This window comes from Chiloscyllium punctatum, unplaced genomic scaffold (assembly GCF_047496795.1).
Source record: "Chiloscyllium punctatum isolate Juve2018m unplaced genomic scaffold, sChiPun1.3 scaffold_195, whole genome shotgun sequence".
Classification (NCBI taxonomy): Eukaryota; Metazoa; Chordata; class Chondrichthyes; order Orectolobiformes; family Hemiscylliidae; genus Chiloscyllium; species Chiloscyllium punctatum.
In genome coordinates, this window is record NW_027309929.1 from 111,773 (window position 1) to 123,776 (window position 12,004).

Consider the following 12,004-nt stretch of genomic DNA (forward strand, 5'->3'; position numbering starts at 1 on the left):
GCGTAGTCTGGTACTTACATAATAAGTGTGATGGAATCAGGCTGATGGTGACACAGTAAGTGTAAGGAGTCAGGATAATAGTAACATAGGAGATTTAAGGGCGTGACTGATAGTGACAAAGTAAGTGTTTGGCAATCAGGCTGATAGTGACGCAGTCAAAATGAGGGTCTCGAAGTGAAAGTGGTGCAGTAAATGTGAGGGCACCAGATGGAGACTGATGCAGTAAATTTGTGGGGTTCACGCTGATATTCAGGCGGTAAGTGTGAGGGGTCAGGTCTATAGTGATGCTGTAAGTGTCGGCAGGTCAGGCTGATAGTGATGCATTCAAAGACCAAATGTCCAAGGCTCATTGTAGTGCTGAATAGCGAGACTTCTCAAGGCTAAGACAAAAATCAATAGTTCTCATCCTGGTCATAAATCACAATGCTTCATTTTAAAATTGTCCTCTCCTGCTTCTAGATTCAACAATGAGGGAACAAAATTTAATGGCACCACCCTGTTTATCTCTTCAAATATTTTGCAACTCTCAATGAGATTACCTCTCTTGTTTTGAAACTGTTAAAAAAAGACCGGATTTGCCCACTTTCAATTCACAGGACTAACGTTCATCCATGATATCAAGACTAATCACCATTCGTGGTGTTCCTCATATGGCATTAGTATCTTTCCGAAATTGAGGATTATAATTCCTCATACTGTAGTCCAAGTGCGGTCGAACTGAGCCACAATACATTGGAAATAATGCTTCGTTCTCTTGCCCTGAAAACCTTCTGCAGCTTTCACAACAGACTTCTACAACTGCTGCTAGACTTCAATGACTTATTAAAAACTTCTCCAAGATGCAATTCTAAAAATCTGCACATCAGACTTTCTACGTCAAACGTTCGACAAATAATCTCCACACATTTCCCTCCTGACAAGTATGATAAAGTCAAATCGTTGCTATTTATTAAATCATGAGGGACATGGATAGATTGACTCGTCAAGGTGTTTTCCTGCTGGTGAGGAAGTCAAAATTTAGAAAACATCGTTTTAAAATTAGTAGGTAAGGATTTAAAAGTGACGTCAGGGGCAACTTTTTCAGTCGTGTCCAGAATGAGCTGCCAGAGAAATTGTTGGAGACTGGTACAACTGTAACATTTAATAGCATCTGGATGGATATTGAAGTAACAAGGTTTAGAGGAATGTGGGCCAAATGTTGGCAAATGGGGCCTATTAATTTAGGATAACTGTCCACCATGGTCAAGTTGGAAAGAAGGGCCACTTTACGTGTTGTATTGTTCAAGGACTTGATGACTCTAGAACAACCGCGAAAACCTTGCAAATAATTCCGTCAAGACGACTTCAAGTTCCAAATCTTCGGTCAATCTTCCTCTCATGTGCTCACAAGTTCATTACCTGATGTCAGAACTTACGGATTAGTTGCTGGATCCATTCCTGTAAATTGGTTCTGCATTCTTTCTAATTCCGATTTTTTTTACGAATGTAGCTAGTGTTTATGGACTTAGCATCAATATTTCTAATACCATATTTTGATGAATAAAAAAAAAAACAACTTTGGCACCAGATGATGAGCAATTGAGTCAAAGTCGATCGGACGCAGTGAAACAATGATCCTCTCTTCATGTGGTGTACATCGGTGACTCTAAAATTCGACGAAGAATCATTCCCTCAACTTCAGCTGTGTCAGGATCTAGTTTGCGGTGAAAGCCTGTCAATCTGCTAAGGTAACATTCGACTGGGTCTCTGTCAAGGATTTGGCGAAATCTTTGTGTCTTGACAATTTGTTCTTCAAACAAATTGCGTATTTCATGAATTCACTTCTTTTACTATGAAAATTGACAGTTGTTCTGTAGCTGTGATGGCCGAGAGGTTAAGGCGTTGGATTCGAAATCCAATGGGGTCTTCCTGCACAGGTTCGAATCCTGTTCACAGCGTTGCATCCTTTAAAATTAATTAATTTCTTCGCAGAATTTGGAATTTCGAGGAGCTTGAGCTTTGCATTCAATCGAAAGTGAATTTTCAACTGTGAAGAATCCGAAGTCATTTCAAGACGTCTAATTGAATAAATTATATGTCGAGACACAAAAAGCCACCAACTTCCAACACGAATCAGTTTCAAAACATTTGTCGAACTATCGTGAAATTTGGATGTTCGGGAGTGGGCGTTGAGGGGTGGAATTTAGCAAAACAAGAAGCAATGCAATACATTTACCTGCAGGTGATGAATTTTTTTTAGGATCAGTTGAAAGTCAAGCTGAGAAAGTTCAACCTAATTTACAACTGACTCTCAAGGCCAATAATCTATTATATCAGTAGTCAATGAATTCGAAAAAGCAACTCAATGTGTGGAAAGGAACTCGACTGATCCAGGTTCCTGCCTTGAGGTGTGATAAGGCAAGGCGACATCAGTGGAGTAGAATTTTCTGGAAATATTAGAAATGGAATGTTAACGGTCTTCTGCTGTCCACATTCGTAAGAAACTGTGCAATAAGAACTGAATTTGAAAATTAACGATGAAAATCAGACTTAGCTCTCTGCTTGTGGTGTAGCATTGTTCAGAACAATAGGTTGTTGTTGAGGCTAAAATTGACCAAAATAATCGAGAGGGATCTTATCCACGGCCTTCGTTGGAGCAGTTGGTGTGGCGAGCTCAGCTTGAAGAACCAAATGCCAATTATTCATCTTGGCCGTCTGAATTGCTTAGTTAAACATACTCCCAGTTTAATGTAAAAACCTTTGCTATCAGAGCTAGATGTTTTCATCTCAGCATGTTCCGATATGAGAAGACACTCCAAAGAGTAGATGTGACTTAAATTTTGACTCCAACGTCAGAGATGTTGACACATTTCTACACCAAAAAAGCACTACCATTGGTATCAAATCAAACTGAATAAAGGTCTAGTTCACTTAGACATTTCCTTTCTGTAGACTCTGCCAATGGACCGTTCAGGCCCGATGTAGGAATAGGGCGTGGTGACATCTGTTCGGATGTGGATCACTTCATTCTTGCTCACGATCCATAAACCGTAATTCATATTGAACTTCTTAGCCATCACCATGGTAAGTGGTGCATAATGCACAGGTTTGCTTCTCGAAAGAAAGAGTGAAATCTTATTCAATACAGACGCAAATTCAAGTTGTCCCTGATCGACCAGAAGACAGATATCGCGAAACAAAATGAATACAGAAAACAATCAATGTTTTCTTGGAGTCAAAAAGATGTATTGGAAGAACGGAAACATATATTTGGAACTAAAGTCACATACCACTTCCAGACTAAATGTTCTTGAACCGTTATCTTAATTTGACCTTCATGTCCACCTTTGCTGCAAAAATTATCTTAACAACTCAGTACTTTGTGTTCTTTGATATTGTCTTCTTCATGTTTCTCTTGATTTTGAAACTAAAACCGAGCAATAGCAAGGCACCCTATTTCACTTGCAAAGATCAGAAGAAGATCAATTTATAAGAGAACAGAAATAAAGATATGTCTGTCTTCCGAGAGAGAACACAGTTACCATTTCGACTCCAAAAATTCTTCTTCAGAAGTCTACGCAATGAACTCGAAATATCCGACCGAAAATCAAAAAAAGAAGCCATAATGCCGCGAATACACCACCCGCAAGCGCATCAAGTCCTACTCGAATATACTGTATTACTACTCTCAACATCAGTGGGGAACGGAACAAAGCTCATTCTGCAGTTGTCCACCTGTTATGACGTAGTTTGTAAAGTCAGAAATATGATGAGGTAAAAAGCGAGATGGAAGCGGGATATCAGAAGTCTGAAAAAAGCAAGTGCGTGCTTTGCTTTGAAGAAGGTTGGCAGTGATGAAAATGGAAATTAACTGCAGTGAGGGGGGCTTAATTAATACTCAGAATCGTTGCAACATACAGGGATGCAATTCTTTTTGTTGGGTTTCTGTTCTGCCATTTTATAATCACGACTGCTGTCTGGTTTGGTTTCCATTCCAGGCTTAGGTGACTGCCTGATGGAAGTTTGCACATTCGCCCAATTTCTGTGTGGTAGCTCTGGTTTGCTGCCACATTCTGAACATTTGCAGGTTATTTGGATTCGCCATTGAACGCACATGGTTACAGAGACAGTGATGTGGAGAGTGTCTGGATAGGACGTACTTCAGAGGATTTTTGTGAACTTAAATAGACAGAGTGGGGTTAGTCTGCAGTTTCCTGGGTGAGCTACATGGATAGAGAGGGGTCAGGGTATTCTTTCCTGAGGGAGAGACATTGACAGAGTTTGATTAGTTGCTCTTACCTGTGTCAGTCACGCAGATACAGTCAGTCTGCCTTTCTCCGGGCGAATTTCTTTCACTGAGTGGTGACAGTCTGCTCTTCCCCGCCTGAGTGAAACAGAAAGAGCGGGGTCAGTATTCTCTTCCCTCGATAATTTATGTTGACAGTCTGGCTTCTGTCTTCTCTTCTCTGGCGAGTTACATTGGTAGAGTGGGGTTAGTGTTCATTCATTGGGTGAGTGACATAGACAGAATGGGATCAGTCTGCTCTACCCTGAGTGCATTACATTTATAGAGTGGGGTCAGACTGCTCTTCAGTGAATGACTTATATTGACCGTGTGGGATCAGTCTGCTGAGTTACACTGAGAGTGTGGGGTCAGTCTGCCCTTCCCTCGGTGAGTAACAGTGACTGAGTGGCGTCAGTTTGCTCTTCCCTCAGTGAGTTACATTGACAGAGTGGCATCAGTCTACTCTTTCCTGTGCGAGTTACATTGACAGAGTGGCGTCAGTCTGCTTTTCACGGAGTGAGTTATTTGGACAGTGTGGGATCAGTCTGCTCTTCCCTGGGTGAGTTGCATTGACAGAGTGGCGCCAGTCTGCAATTTCCTAGTTGTGTTAAAGTGATCGCGTGAGGTCAGAGTGCTCTTCCCTGGTTGAGTCACTTTGACGGATTGGGCTTCATCTGCTCTTCCCTGGGAGAGTCATATTAACAAAATGGGGTCAGTTTGCTCCTTTCTGAGTGAGTAATATCACAGACTGCACTCAGTCAGTTCTTCCCTGGGTGGGCTACGTTAAGAGAGTGGTGTCAATCTGCTCCTCGACGGGCGTGTTACTTTCTCAGAATCGTGAGAGTCTGCTCTTCTCTGTCTGAGTTTAACAGCAAGTATGGTTTCATTACTGTCTTCTCTGGATGATTCACATAGACAGAATGGAATAAGTCTTCTCTTCTCTGAGTGAGTTACTTTGACAGAGTGGGGTCAGGCTCGTCTCCCAGCTTGTGTTTCATTGACAGAATCAGATCAGCCTGCTCTTTCCTGGATGAGTGACAGAGACAGAATGGGTACAGCCTGCTCTTCTCTGACTGGTGTCAGTCTGCCATTTGCTGGGTGAGTTATATATAAAGTGTTGGGTCAGTCTGCTCTTCCCTGGATGACTAACATTGACAGAGTGGGGTCAGTCTAATCTTCCCTGGGTGAGTTATACGAACAGAGTGCGGTCAGGCCATAATTTCCTCGTTGAGTTACATTGATCAGGTGATGTCAGACTTCTGTCCTCTGGTTTAGTTACATTGACAGAGTGGGGTCCATCTGCTCTTCACTGGGTGAGTTACGTTAGCAGTTTGGGGTCGGTCTGCTCTCCGCAATCCAGGAACTCCATCTCTCGCGGTTTCTTGTCAGTACCTCCATACTAAGGATTTGAGGAGTTAACAAAAGTAACTCGTCCCCTACATCTTTGGGAAATTTAGGGATGGGCAGTGAATCATACCTCTTTGAAAGACAACTGGGTCCCAGAAATGCATTTCTAATAATTGCATGCTCTAATTCGACACTGCATGCGGTCGGGAATAAATTGAGGAGAGGTGCAGGGTAGAACAATTAAAGTCAAATGCACTGATGCCTAGGAGACATGACACAAGATGTGAGTGTGGAGCTGATGGTGCAAGGCTCAGTGTCAGTGCTATTGGTTCAGCATTTATTGCTCACTGTTCGCAATGACTCAGACACCACTGCTGTCAATTCACAACAATGAGCCTGTTCATCTTGGTTTGAAAATCCCTGCGTGTGTATTAACGTGGTTAATGGGTCGCGAGAGGAGATAAGCACATCCTTTTTATTCTGTCAGTTTAAACAGGCGAAAATATCCGTTAGATGCCAATGCAAGAGGATACTGTCTTTTTCTGTGCCTTTTTAGTGGGGCATGCTCAGCATTCAAATGTCTGTTTTTGCACAAGCAGAGTTTGATTGCCATTCATATTGAGCAACATTAATACAAAAAACGCGTTTTCGAATTCCTGTGATCAAGTGGTTCAGGCATTGCACATATGGACGAGAAATCTGGCTCTTAACGTAGCGCCATGGCTTAGCTGGTGAAAGCAGCTCCCATCTCACTGGTGCCTGCTCATTGTATTGAAAGCTCGTTATTTCTCTCAAGTATTGTGTTGCTGATCGAGAAACTCAGTGCCCTGTTTGAATTGCTGTACATTCTGATTTCGCGTTCCGGCTTCATTTTCCTGTTTAATTCCAGTAGTGTAGATTGGTCTTTTAAACTACTATTTTAACCTGGAGATTCTTCCCTCAGTTCCACAAGCACTTCTGCTTCTCATCCTCTTATTCTCTTTCCTTCATTCCTAGTTTTGTGGAAATTAAGTGGTGAGGCAGGAGACACTACAGCATTCCCGGGAAATGTTGTGGTAATGGCTCTGACACCACGACATGATCACCCTCATTCTCTGCTGTCACCATTCATTCGTTGTACACCAACAGTAAATGCATCGTTGTTCTTCTTCAGCTATCATGTAATTACTTTCTTTTTCTGTTGGATAAGGAATTCAACTTTAACTTCGAAAGGGTCTTTAGATTTTGAGGAAGAAATGTCTCCTTGCCTCAGGTCGAAGTGACAGACGCATTATCCAGAGAATGTGAGACTACTTCGACCGACTCCAGCCAGACATCGTAAAGCCTCTCAGCAGTTCGAATCTCAACCTGTCTCTGAATGTCAGGCTTTTCAAGAGCAGAAATGGGAAATGAGGGATATGGAGATCCAGAGAGTCGGAGAATGTGAAAAGGCCCAGGAGGATACAGAGACAAATATAGAAAAAACAAAGACACATATTGAGGCAGACACTGAAAGAAACAATTCTCCATTCGGCGTGACTGCTAAATAACGGGAACTAAAAGGAAATGTAGCCATTAAAACATAGCCTTCCACCAGATCAGGAAAATGAAAGTAGCATGACAGCTGATTCAGTCCTTTTAAGATTGTAAATTCGATGTTTGTAAGCTCAAGAGTGATTTTGATAAATATCCTGATTCGACAAGTAAGATTATCATTTTCCCAACAGTATGATCTAGAAATTTATAACTAACCTGTTTCCTGTCCATCTTAAGAAAAAAAAAACCTGTTTCTCTCCACAGATGTTGCCAGTTGTAGCGGGTTTCTCTATCAATTCTCGTTTTTAGTTCATATTTCCAAAACCTGTATCTTTTTGATTTTTGATAACCTGGCACAAAACCAAGCATTACAACGTTCGGACCAGTGGTAAGAAATACTGGTACCACGATATATTTGCACAATAAAACATTCATTCCCTGTCCGAGAATAGAACCAAAACTATTGTGGTTAAAGTTCCAAATCCTATCTACGAGATTACACGGAATGAAGACAGACGCTCTTGCACTTATTCTCAATGAAATGGATTTTCCATTTCATTTCTGATCATTTCCACTGCAGATTGGTTTCTACTCGTCTTCAAGTTTTTCAGAATGGAAAATCCGATTTGGACCATGGTGCAGTCTGGTTTAAAGATATTCATCTATTGTATCAACAGTTTCCAGCTTTGGTCCATAACCTTATGTGTTCTGATGTTTCCAGTGCAAAAGGCAGTGAGGTTCTCGCTTTGACCTTAGATGACAGAACAATGGGCTTGAAGTTTGACATACTCACACTGTGTTATTACCCACGTTGTGCCTCTCACAGAAAGAGACACACAGACACATTCCCCGAGAATCGCAATAACGTCATATTCCCAGGCACCAACCTAAGCCCTAAGTTCACCTGTCTATACTCCATGCATGAAAGTAGATGCATTTCAGGTCCCCAGTTCTTTTGCATTCATCTGCTCTCTGCCTAATCTTCCCATTATTAATGCTATCTTCCAGATTCTTTGCGTTTCCAGTTTCCACCTCACTGCCGACTTGTTTAATCTTGTGGTTCTCAGCCCCCTGCCACATTAGTATAAAACCTCCCCAACAGCAGTCGAAAAAATTCCCGAAAGGACATACGTTCCCGTCTGGTTCAGATGTAGATCGTCAATTTTCTTATCGTCCCACATTCCCCAGAACTGGTCACAAAATCTAACAAATCTGAAACCCGCCCTGCAGCACCATTCCTCAACTCACGTGTTCACCGGGCCGTTTTTTTTATTCATTTCTACGCTGGCAGTCACATGGCATCGTCAGTAATCCCGAGATTACTACCTTTGAGTCCTCCTCTTTAATTTCTCTCCTAGCTGCCTGAATTCTCCCTGCAGGTCCTCATCTCGTTTTTTATTCCGTTGGTGCCTGTATGCATCAGGACAACTGGCTGTTCACGATCCCCTTTCCGAATGCTCTTCAGCCGATGGGCGACATCCCTGGCCTGAGCACCTGAGAGGCAACATAATTCTCCAGAATTGCTGACACTTCACAGTGAGTCCACCCGCAGCTCCAGAGTGGCCACGCGATCAAACAAGTGCTGCAGCTGGACACACGTCTTGCAAGTGTAAGTTTAGAAACCCTTTACAAGGATTTGCAAGGTTTGCACTGCTTGGACATGAGAACGAAACTGAATAGGCTTCGTCAGATTCCCAGCAGCTTCAGTGCTTAGAGATGGCCTCACAGAAGCGTATAAAATCATGAGGAAGACAGACAGAGTAAATAGTCAGGGAGCACTTCTTCATAAGACACGCGAGTTCAAATCTACATAGCAAACGTTTAATGTGAGAGATGAAAAATTTAAAAGGGATGTGAGGGACACATGTTTTTCACACAGAACTTTTGTGTATGTGGAATGAATTGCCACATTTAGTGGCAGAGTCTGGTGCACTCACAACATTTCAAAGTCATCTGAATGGGTGTATAGACAGGAAGACCTCGGAGAGATAAGGCACAAATATTGGCAGAAATGTATGGATTAATTTCGGTTATCTATTCAGCAAGGGCAAGTTGGATCACGGGATTTGTTTTCATGTTCGACAAGTCTGAGATGCTCCAGCCACCGGCAACAGTTTGAATACACCATTTACAAAATAAAACGCATGTTGTTTGTTACTCAGCCAGCGAGTTTGGCGATTTTGTTTGGAGGGTGGATGAGCCCGACCGATCCAGAGATGAAGGTTTTTCAGATATTTTCTGCCAATGACCATTCTTCTTGACACCTTCCCAAGTTCGCCATCAAAGATTTTGGCTGAAGAAAAATACCTCACATATCGCATTACCCACTTTGCTCTCCAGCGAATCCAAAAACTGACAGCTCTTATCGTGGAACAGAATCAAAACTGAAAAGGCAGTACCATGATCAGACACACCGAAGCTTCAGTGCTGTCTGTGAGGCACTGTGAGTCGTCTCTGACATGAACTGCTCGCATAAATAACAGCGAGGCAATTCCAAACCTACTGGAGATTTAGTGTATTGCCAAGTCCCAGAAAGGGCTTAAGTATCATTTTAAAAAACAGAACAACAACGAACCATTAAAAATGAACATTTCCAATCATACCCGTGATTAAATTAGTCCATCAATGCGCCGGTGCCCCCATCTGATCGAGAGAGCCAATCACCTTTCTCCATCACCAGGACAGTAATGAAGGAAATGAAAGTATAGCAACGTTCCACATCGCGATTGCCCACCTTTTCGCCACAGCATCAAAAAACGGCGAACAGATTCAATGCAGGATCTTCTTCCGAAATAACGGTGAAATAACTATGTCTATTCACTTTCAGAGTAAACGGGGAACAACGCAAGTTGTCTTGAATATGAATAACCAACGTAGACTACTTTGGTCCCAGATTATACTGATGCATAGACTTTCATATGAAAATGTACCTTGGGCGATTGCCCTACACCCAGAAATCTTCTGGCTGCCTTCTGTTTGCCCTGTCACATTAAACTTGTGCTGCCCTAATCGAATTTGTAGTTCTTGCCATTTGTCCGTATTGCTACTAGGGATAGCTGGTCGTGGCAACTCGTGACTGCCACACAAATCCTTTGCCAAAATTGGATAGTCCCGCAACGTGATTCGCAGTGCACAAACTTCGCAACAAGTATATGCCATGCGGCAAGTTAAAAAGCACGCTTCCATTTATTAAAGTAAGTTTCTGGGAACTGACAGCCAGATTCCTCCTTACACTCGGAATTATGACAACACATAAACCAACAGCCTCTCTCAGAGACAAGTGACCAATGCCCATCTTGTGTCAGACATACGTAGTTGACATGATTGCACGTAGAGACTGCACAGAAAACTATAGAGGAGATGCAGACAGACGACCATCGAGCGGCATTCATGCAGTTCAGTTACCCTGTAAACCCCATGCACAGCTGTTCCTTGTAGGTACACACAGGGCACTGAGTGTCTCTGACTCCGGGACTTGGAACTCGGATTATATGACCGTCTGCAGCACTGGTTACTTCCTTGTGTGAGGTAACTCCCGATGGAACATATGTAAAACACGATAGCTCATTGACAAATACGTCCAAAATAGTCCCCAAGAGATGTATTTCTGTTGTGGTTCTAGTCCTGTTCCTGACATGACCTCCACCATTGTACTTATTGTGTGTTCCCTGACGGTTTGGTGCATGCTTCCGTGATCGCATTGTGTGCAGTAACCTGCGTTTTAGCTGCAATTACGTGTGTTTGAAACCTAGGACCACCGACCTCTATTTTATTTTCCTCTTCTTGTGCGCAACTGCAACACAGTAAACGATCAATTAATATTGGGAAATGACATACACAGGCGTGTGAAAAGCCCAGTTTCCCTGGCAATTATGCAATGGTTAGAGATTACTTTGATTCAGGAGATAAGGATGGAAAGTGTGTTTGGGTAGAGATGAGGAACATTGAGGAAAGAGGAAACCAGCCGGTGTGGCTTACAAGAACACTAACAGTAACCACAGTGTATAAAAAAAACGTAGAGGAAATAAAAACCGCTTGTGAATGATAAAAGAAGGCAAAAATTATGGGAGACATTCATTTCCCTTCTTCCTTTCCCGTTTGAATTATAAAGAAACTTTGAAGAAAAACAATCGAAAAGTCATATATGCTCCATCGAACAACGTGCGCCGTACCTTGGTCATTGATTACTGTACATTAGAATACTTAGAATGTGCAAACAGTCCCTTCGGCCCAGCAACTCCATACCGACCCGCCCGAGCCCAAATGCATTCCTCTCCTTTTACCCCGTCAATTTAGCACGGCCATTTCAACAAACCGGTACATTTATGGACTGTGGGAGAAAACCAGAGCAAGCGCACGGAGCCACGGGGAGAATGTGCAAACTCCACACATTAAGTTGCTTGAGGCGGGAATTGACCCTGACTCTGTGGCATTGTGAAACAGCAGCGCTCACGATGGTGTCAGCGTGAGATGGGAATTATTTGCTTTCTTTAATTGGGAAAAATCTCTGTCATTGTGAGCATCTGGAAAGATCGGTTACTTCGCCAGAAAAAGAAATGAATATGTCATTAACCTTTGTTTCTTTCATGTCCAAGAATACTCAGATGAATAGTTCCCTTGATTACCTCTGCTGGTCATGTTCGCAAAGAGATCTAGCAAATTGCCAAGTGTGATTTTCCTTTCAATGAATAATTTTGACTCAATTTGGCTGCAAATATCTTTTCCTAACTTTGTGCTTTTCTTCTTTTACATTGGTGTCTCGCACCTTACAAATGACAGCAAAGGTATGAATGGAGATGGAAACATTTAACTCAATCAGCGGCAGCTTTCAATGAGATCACGGCTGATTTGGTCAGTGCTCAGCCAGCAGTACTGTCT

General features: G+C 42.4%; 1 non-coding gene across 1 annotated transcript; it reads left to right on the forward strand.

Moving 5' to 3' along the window:
- Positions 1 to 1,855: 1,855 nt before the first annotated feature.
- Positions 1,856 to 1,937, forward strand: trnas-cga (transfer RNA serine (anticodon CGA)). Its single transcript has one exon. It is a non-coding gene; the product is annotated as a tRNA-Ser (tRNA).
- The last annotated feature ends 10,067 nt before the right edge of the window (positions 1,938 to 12,004 follow it).